Source organism: Nannobrachium achirus (assembly GCF_963921795.1).
Source record: "Nannobrachium achirus genome assembly, chromosome: 18".
NCBI lineage: Eukaryota > Metazoa > Chordata > Actinopteri > Myctophiformes > Myctophidae > Nannobrachium > Nannobrachium achirus.
The window spans coordinates 49,026,844-49,036,959 of NC_137825.1; positions in this window are offsets into that span (position 1 = coordinate 49,026,844).

Here is a 10,116-nt window from a genome sequence, read left to right on the forward strand (position 1 = left end):
AGTTAATGTCCAGAATTCAAAATGTGCTTGAGTAAAAGCACAAAGGTATCTGCATCAACATGTACTTGTACTTAGTACCAAAAGTAAAAGTAGTCATTATACAGAATGTCCCATTTGAAGTTTTCAAATGTACATATATATTAATCTATTTTCCAAGGCCGAAATGCATATAGGGTGTGCCAAATGTGGTTCTTAGAGCGGCCATTTCTTGGGTCAACACAGCCTTACACAGGTGTTCTGATTGGAGTAGAGCATTAGTTCTATGCAATCAAACAATTGAAACACCTGTGTTTTGACCCGTGCATGGCCACTAAGGACTACAATTGCGTCACCGTTGGCACACACTATTGGGCTGATTAATGTAGTAATGTTCTGTAATAATAATCAAAATCTATAAAGTAACTAGTAACTAAAGTTGTCAAAAAATTGTAGTGGAGTAAAACTATAATATTTGCCTTTGAGATGTAGTGGAGTAGAAGTAAAAGCGTGAAGGATTTGCATAAATGTCTATCATAAGTTGATTGGGTGGGATTGATCTCTCTCTCTCTCTCTCTCTGTGTGTGTGTGTGTGTGTGTGTGTGTGGGTGTGGGTGTGTGTGTGTGTGTGTGTGTGTGTGTGTGTGTGTGTGTGTGTGTGTGTGTGTGTGTGTGTGTGAGTGAGTGAGTGAGTGAGTGCGTGCGTGCGTGCGTGAGTGTGTGTGTGTGTGTGTGTGTGTGTGTGTGTGTGTGTGTGTGTGTGTGTGTGTGTGTGTGTGTGTGTGTGTGTGTGTGTGTGTGTGTGCGCGTGCGCGCGTGCGTGCGTGTGTGTGTGTGTACTGGATAGCCTACCAACTGTGTGCAGCTGGTGGAAGAATTCTACTTAGTACCAGTATTTAAAATGTACACAAATTATAGCCATCAAAAGTTACAGTACTCATTATGCACAATGTCCCATTTCACAATTTTCCAAATGTATAACATCCTTTGAAAATAGCAGATCTGCAAGCTCACAATGCGTCGCAAGTGTACATATAGGTCTCTGAAGTGGTTAATCTCCCATGTTTTACAAAGTAACTAATAACTAAAGTTTTCAAATAATTGTAGTGGACTAAAAAGTACAATATTTGCCTCTGATATGTAATGGAGTAGAAGTAAAAGTATATATTCCACTAAAGTAAAAAAAAAAAAAGGAAAAAAAATCTCAAAATGGTACAGTAATTGAGTAATTGTACTTAATTTCCACCACTGGTGCAGCTATATGAATAACAATGTTTTGACTGTATTACTGTCCACCTGCCTAAAGAAACTAAATGTGCTTGCAATTAATTTGGGATTGAAATTAACATGGACTTCTCAGACCGTGTTAAATTATTGTTTTGGAGTAACAATGCCACCTGGTGGCTAGATTATGACAACACATCAAGTTGTAGTTGTGTAGGAAAGAAGCCTGCTGCTAAAGTGTGATAAGACAAGTAAGTGCTTATTATCATCTCATGGAATGTATAACAAAATAAGCCTAAATGGTGCAGTGAACTGTAGAAGCTCCAGGTCCACAATCAATACATACTAGTAAGACGCCTCTGGGCAACATGCGACCTCGCCCTTATCTGGCCAGTGATATATATCACACCAGTTACCCATATATGGAGACCCCTGGTACCCATATGGAGATCCATGTACTGTATATGGTACATCACTTTTATGCCCATACATGGAGATCCCTGTCTGAACCAGCCACACAGATATGGGCTGTCTTCCTCCATATATGGGCATTCCCATATGAATTCCTGTTAGATATGGACTTAATATTGATGACATCAGGGATCTCCATATATGGGCATAAAAGGGAATCTGTTAGAGTGGTTCCCATGACAATGATGACATCACAACATACAATCCCTTTTATGCCCATACATGGAGATCCCTATCTGAACCAGCTACACAGATATGGGCCATGTCTTGGCCATCTGGCCAGTGATGTATATCGATGACATCGATTCATATATGGGCATAAAAGGGATTCTAGGGAATACCCATGTATGGACTTTTACATAGGTGATGTGATGTCAGCTATGTATAAAAGATACGGAAAGATGTGATTGCGACCTATGGTCGCAATAAAGATTGTGCATTTATATAGCACTTTATTCCAAAGCGCTTTCGGTTGCCACACACACACACACACACACACACACACACACACACACACACACACACACACCCACACACCAATGGCGCCAACCTGCACCTCTGGCTCTGAGCAAGGGGTTTAGAGTGTTGATCAAGGACACTGCAACACTAACTCTGGGGGAGCCTGGGATCGAACTGGGAACCTTGCGGTCTTCCGTCTGGCCTCTCTACCGGCCACTCTACCCCTGAACCACTGCCCCCCAATAGATTGTTAGGCATAGGATTGGATTAGGGTTGTTTTTGTGTTTTAGTGCACATGGTAATTCACTGCATAGGGTTTGCCACCTCCTAGGTCGCGGAATCTGAATCTGTTTTATTGCACAAGTAGGAGAGAAAACCCCTTCGGGTTTGTGGTGTTATCAGGGGCGTCAATTGGGTATGGCACGGGTATGCAGCTGCCATACCCTGGGTCCAGGGGGGGTAATAAAAGTTACTTTTAAATATAAATCCATGAATGTCTCTTTGTCTATCTGTGCTGGTTATTATGTTGTTAAATTACAATAAAATAACTACAAATGCAACATTTAACAAAATGGTCACTTTAACAAGGTATTATAATTATATTCTCCAGACTTGTATTCTCCCCATCTTGATAAAATGTATATTCCCAGGTGCCGCAGGTCAGCTGCACAGGTGCAATGCATTATTGTTAATTGTGGCACATTTACTAACATGCCAAGTTTAGCTGCACTTGAACAACCGTTCCAGGCTGCCATATCCAGCCCTATAGAAACTGTAGAAGCGTATCCCTGGTGGAAGGCCTGGTTACCTTTCTGACAGAGGCGGAAACATTGTGTCCTTGGCTGAGCTACAGTACCAGGCCAGTGGTTTTTATTGATCGATTGATTGATTACTTTAACTGACAGGGGTCGGCAACCCAAAATGATGAAAGAGCCATATTGGACCAAAACAACAAAACACGAATCTGTCTGGAGCCGCAAAAAATGTAAACCCTTATATAAGCCTTATAATGAAGGCAAGTTAGGCAACACATGCCGTAAGTGTCTATATTAGCTATATTAGCCAACTATCAAAATGACTAAGTAGGCTACAAACGTCTGTGAATGGTTTTCCACGCTTTATTTTCTCCCGGGCTGCAACACAACTAGCAGCAGTAGTGGAGTTTGGAGATGCAATCCACTTCTTAAATCTATCTTTTTGCGCTCCTCTAATTTCTCCAGAAGTAATGCAATAGCACGTTTTCTCTCACTCCCAACTGGGTACTCCCTGGAAACCATATTAAAACAAAAAATATATTTTTTTCCACCCATCTTTTTCCATCAAGCATATAATTTTCCAAATGTCTGTCTGTTTGTCTGAGTGAGTGTCTGAGTGAGTGTCTGTCTGTCTGTCACAGCGTTTCTCCTCAATGGCTGGAGCAATTGATCTGAAATCGCATCACCATTAGCATATGAACATACCTGACATAACTGTGAAGCCGGTTTGTCACTTTCACAAATCGTATGCTGTATATTAGCGTTTTTATGGTGTATCTATTCTGCATCTAGCATGAGGCTTATCTATTCTGCATCTAGCATGAGGCAACATGTTTAACCAGCTCTGTGTGTGTGTGTGTGTGTGTGTGTGTGTGTGTGTGTGTGTGTGTGTGTGTGTGGGGGGGGGGGGGGGGGGGGGGGGGAGGGGGGAGGGGTCTGGCCCTGTTACAGATGTTGTCCAAAAATCATGCAGATCGGTACACAGTATCTCTGTAGCCATTAAACGAAACGGGTATTTCTTACATTGATGCTCCTACATATTATCATGCAAGCACCAGTTAAAGTTACTTTCCATCCCTCATATACTGTGTGCACAGTGCACATCCCATAACCCACACACTGCACATCATTTCAGAGCTCATATCTTTGAACGGGTAAGGGCTAGTTTTCATAATTTTTTGAAAAAGCTCCAGGTAGCCACTAGGGCGGCTCTAGAGCCGCGGGTTGCTGACCCCCGCTTTAACAGTTTCCAAAAAGAAAAAAGCACGAGTAGCCTACCTTGAATGCTTTAAAACCAGTGAAAAATAGCAGATATACAAGCTCACAGCGCGGCACCGAGTGCCGCGCTGCGAGCTTGTAGATCTGCTATTTTTGAAAAAGTCGTGAAAATGTGTGCAAATCTTTGAATATAATTATGTATTTTCAAAGCGAACGTTTGTAACTCAAATTTTGCTTCTGGGTGGTCCCTGGAACTAGATATTTTGAAATGGGGGTCCGTGGCCAAATAAATATCATTTTGGGGGTCCTTCACATGAAAAGGTTTGAGCACCACTGACATAGTAGTCTCTCAAGAACAGACTAACTGAGCTCCAGTTAAGTGAAAAGGACCTTTTCTTTGACGATGGCTGGCCAGATTGCTGACATAGAAACCTAGGTTTTTTCCAAAGATCTTAGAAGGATTCAAAAGACACTTATAGAATCGGGTCAAAATTCTAATTTTCACGATTTTTCAAAAATAGCAGATCTACAAGCTCGCAGCGCGGCACTCGGTGCCGCGCTGTGAGCTTGTATATCTGCTATTTTATTATATTTAAAGCATAAAATATTGCATCATAATGTGTTCAGGCCTAAATGGGTTAACCCAATACTGACCAACTCATAAAAGGAGGTACAGCTGAAGCTAATTCACCAGAGAACAAACATTGTCATTATACCGGACAACTGGTCATTCAGCCAGGCTGAGATAACCAGCGTTAAACTCCTGATGATAGTGATAGTTTTGGTTAGGTTAGGAAGCAAATGGGCCCTTATGCGTATGTAACTCCGAGAGGGAGAGTTACCGACGGTGACCTCCGAGAGTGTACAAATGTGTACACGCTCCGAGTTAAATTAACATTGATTTTACAATAACAATTGGGGTCAGAGATAGAAATGCCATTAAATGGGGGTCCGTAGACTAATGCTTGTCAATCTGGGGGTCCTTGAAGTGAAAATGTTTGGGAATCACTGCTAGAGACGCAAAAATCTCTAAATTCTCTAATGGGGTTTCCCTAGCATATCTTTTCAAATGATAGTGTCCGCGGGCTAATAAGTGTCAATTTGGGGGTCCTTGACATGAAAAGGTTTGAGGACCTCTGGATTAAAGTGACCATGCAGTAACTGACAAAATAAATTCCATTGCAATCCACAAAGCAGAGATGTAGCCTGTGCTACGTGAGACACAGCCGCCTGTGCTCTCATTCTAAGTTGCTGGATAATAAGCACGTGACACTACTAGCTGCATCACCTAAATGCCTAAAGTCTAATACAGTGAGTGGTCTTCAACGTTTTCAGGCCAAGGACCCCATTGATAGAGAGATGAAGCAGGGACCCCCACAGCCTTTTCATAGATTCCATATAGTTTCATCGTTTGACAGCACGATCATCAGTGTATTTTGGATTCATGTCACTTGAACCGTCAATACTTTATCGACGTGACCTTCTTTCACTCAGTGCTTAGTCAGCTCTTTTTCCCCTCTACACCAAACCTCTTTGCCGAAAATAGCCGATCTACAAGCTCACAACGCTTCGCGCTGCGAGGCGTTGTGAGCTTGTAGATCGGCTAACTAAGATTTGGAGGACCCCTTGTAGTAACTCTGAGGAGGGGGTCCCGGACCCCCTGTTGAAGACCCTTGGTCTAAGAGTTACAGTATTCAGTTGGTAAAGGTCCTTTCAAGTTGTTAAAATATGCTTTGAGTGTTATTTTGTATTCACTACTATCTTTCCCACTCCAGCCATTGATTGATTGTTTGAAGCATTTATTAGAAGGTTCAGGTTGCATAGGAAAAAGTACAGTTTCATGACTGTACAAAATCACTGGTACACGGTCAACTAAAAGGAGATCCTAGTAAGCTTTTCGTCTTATTAGGAACCACTTTATGTGTCTCATATAACATTGAAAGACAGACGGATAGAACACATACTTTGCATAGGATAACATCAATTACAAAAGCAGAAAAAAATAAAGGTAAATAAAATAAACAGAAAAGGCTGATATTTACAGTGGAAAAGGGGAGGTGAGTAATATGTGGTCTATTTACAAGTTTCGAGTGGCAGCCGACTGTAGCCGACTTTTCATACCGATTTTGAAGGAGGTTAGGGATTTACTTCTCCTACTCCTTTAGGGCTTGCGGTAGGGCGTTCCACATGTTAGTGGTATAGCAGGAGAATGAATTTGAGCCTTTTTCACTGCCAAATCTGGGTTGAACATGATTAGTGCTGCCTCTGGTGTTGTAGTTGCGTGATGAGACGTCATCACACCATCTGAGGAAAACACGACATGTAACCTTTGCTGCAGTCTGTATCACTCATCAATATTCAGAAACCACAACCGTAAATGCAGAATGCACACACACATATTGAGCTTTTAACTCAGAGATTTAACTGTGTGTTGGTGGCAGGGGCAGGGATCCCCTGGATTGAGCACACAAGCACAGCTTTCCAGCTTTTGTCTGTGGTGGACATATATAGTAAAATATACATACTCAAGTAGGCCTATCCAAAAGCACAAATTACGAAGTAGCCTACGTTTTCTTGTTCATTTCAGTGTTGTTGTTGTTGTATTGAAATTTTGAATATGAAAAAAGTACCCTAAAAAATTGATTTATAAGCTCACAATGCGTCACACACCAGCTTGCGTCATTGCGTAGATCTGTCATTTCCCCTGTTTTAAATATAACGGAGTATCTAGCCTGCTTACACCGCGTTTTAAGTGGTTAAAGCCATTTAGCTAGGCCTGAACGCAAATCTGTGTCACTTTAGATTTGAACGACTTTAACCATTATTTTATATTTTAAAGACAGGGTAGCAGAATAACATCTACTTTGTCCCAATTTAATCGTTAGGTTGTTGTGAAAATATTTGCCAATGCAACCATATAGTTATCTTGCCTGTTTTCAGAGTTGTATTCAGACGGAGATTTTAATGTCCTACTTTTTCAAAACTCCTCCTCCACGAGCTCGGGTATGGCCGAGCAAAAGCATGACGTATGAAAGCAGAGCAACATCACGTGATCCCATTGAAAGGAATGTGAAGAATGTCTTGGAAATTACAATATTTTACACTCTTTCTAATAAAGTGAACTCTTAACTTTCTTAATTGACATGAACAACAACATGAATGCTATACACTTGCAATTTTTTATAAAGAATCAATAAGCCGTTTTTTCCGTATCCATTATATAGTGAAGCATGCACCTATTTTACTAGCCTGGGGGGCGTGTCTCTTCGCGACCCCGGTTCTCTAGCGAGGCACTGAGAAACACCAAGCCGATATGGGCGCTCGTTTCGGCCAAATGCTGGAGTTGCCTCGGTGCAGCACGGTGCTTGACTGTGGATGTTTTTTTTTTTTTTTTTCTCCTCCCGTTTTTCCCCCTGCCTCATTGATTGATTGATTGAAGAATTTATTAGAAGTTTGCAGTAGAAAAAAGTACAGTTTCATGACAGTACAAATCACTGGTACAAGGTCAACTAAAAGGAGATCCTAGAAAGCCAAGGCTTATTTCCACAGGAACCACACTTTAAGTATCTCATATAACATTGAAAGACAGACGGATAGAACATAGTACTTTATCTAGGATAATATCAGTTTCAAAAGCATAACATCAAATACAAAAGGCAGAATACAAAGAAAAAGGGGGGGGGGAGCATGGGGGCTTAGTCTATTTACAAGTCACGGGTAGCTGCTGTCTGAAGGTGACTTTTCATACCAATTTTGAAGGAGGCTAGGGATTTGCTCTCCTTTAGGGCTTGTGGAAGGGCGTTCCACATGTTGATGGTATAGCAGGAGAACGAGTTAGCGCCTTGTTTAGTGTTAAATCTACGCTGATGATGATTAGTGGAGCTGCCTCTGGTGTTATGATCGTGAACATCCTTGACCTTTAAGAAGTAGTTTGTCAGGTACATGGGAATCTTGGAGGTGTAGTGTATCTTGTACACCAGGCCCATTGCAAGATGCTGTACTCTGTCAGCTACTTTGAGCCACCCCACGCTTTCGTGGTGGTGCTCGGTAAGGTGGGTCAGAGGAGGGAGACCAAGCACAACTCTAATTAGTTTGTTTTGGGCTGTTTGGAGCTTTAGCTTTAAGGCAGCTGGGGCGTCGCGATACCAGACAAGGACTCCGTAATCATTGAGGGGCCCAATAAGAGCACCTCCTAGTGTCTTTCGGGATTTAATATTGATCAGTGGGGCAACTCTTTGCAAGAAGCGAATTCGTTGATTGACTTTATTGATTACCTTGGTGGTCATTTTTTCACTGGATAGGTTAGCCTCCAGGATGCAACCCAGGTAGCAGATGTGGTTTTTTCTTTCTATCACAGTGTCACCTACTTTAATTGTGAAGTTCTCAACTAGGCTAAGTTTCTGACTAGATCCAAAGAGGATACATTCAGTTTTGCCTAGGTGAATTGAGAGTCTGTTGTCATTGAGCCAGGTGCAGATCTTGTAAAGTTCACAGTTAAGGGCCTTTTCAACCTGCAAAATGTCTCTGCCTGAGACTAGGAGAGCCGAGTCATCCGCGAACAGAAACAGATTGCAGTCACAAGCAGATGACATGTCGTTTACGTATATTAAGAACAACAGTGGTCCTAGTATACTCCCTTGAGGTACTCCACAGTTTACTGGGAGGGGGGGGGACAGGGTTCCGTTGACTTTCCACCATCTGTTCCCTCCCCACCAAGTAAGAGTGCATCCATCTCACTGCTGTGCTATCAAGACCAATAGCTTTGAGTTTTTCAATCAGAATAGAATGATCGACGGTGTCAAATGCCTTCAGCCTCTCCATTAATGTGTTCTCTACATCTGGACCAAACAATGACACGACATGTTGGATTAACTCACCCAAAAGAAGGTAGACAAATGTATTCCACTGGAATTAGTTATCCTTCACAAACGCGAGTGACGGGGCCGGCCCGTGCACAAGATACTCATATTTTACTCAAGTAAAAGTACTCTCATCTCATATCATTCTCGCACGCATGCAGTCGCCTAGGACGCGACACGCAGTGGCCAATCTATACAAGCTCACAATTGTGAGCTTGCAGATCGGCTAGTTTCAAACAGCCAAGGTATAAAATAGGGCTAAAGTAGTTATTATAATTTATAAGGTCCTTCACAAACGCGAGTGACGGGCCGTGCGAGCTCGCAATGGTGGAAAAGATACTCATATACTCATATAAGATACTCAAGTAAAAGTACTCTCATATCATTCTCGCATGGACAGTCGCCTAGGACTCGACGCGCAGTGGCTGAGCGTGAGCTTGTAGATCGGCTAGTTTCAAAATAGGTAGTTAATGTATGTTTTATAATATTATAATGTAGGTCTATTTCTTAAACTAAAGCTTTCAAATTATTTTAATGGTGTAACTACAGTATTTGCCTCAGAGATAGATGTAGTGTAGTAGAAGTGAAAGTATTGGAACTATCCAAGTACAAATACCTGAACATTGTACTTGAGTACAGACACTTGAGTAAATATACTTTTAGTTACTTTACACATGCGGTGATGCATGTCCGGGCGTGCGGCGAGCCGCGAACACAAACAGTCACGCAATCAATCAGTCTGCAATGTGTCTCTGCTACTACTGAAGTAGGCTAAAGTACACACAATCAGAACATTAAACAATTATTTCACTAATCGTTCCCTCTCTCAGTGCAGACTGGAGAGTCGTGCAGAAACAGGCAGAGGGGAGGGGGGTGACTGTCTGTCTGTCTGTCTGTCTGTCTGTCTGTCTGCCGGTCTGTCTGCCTGTCTCACTGACTGAAACGAGCCTCCGCTGTGACGGAACGGAACGTCACGGAAGAGGCGTGGTCCCGAAGTCGAGGGAAGCACAGGGTGTAGAGGGAGACACTGATTAGAACTTCAAATGTGCCTATGTCTTTTGTGTATTTATTTATTTTAAATTTATTTGGACATCCTTAGGGGATCTTTGAGAGATATGCGTCATTATTTAGATAAAGAAAGATTCCTGCTCCCC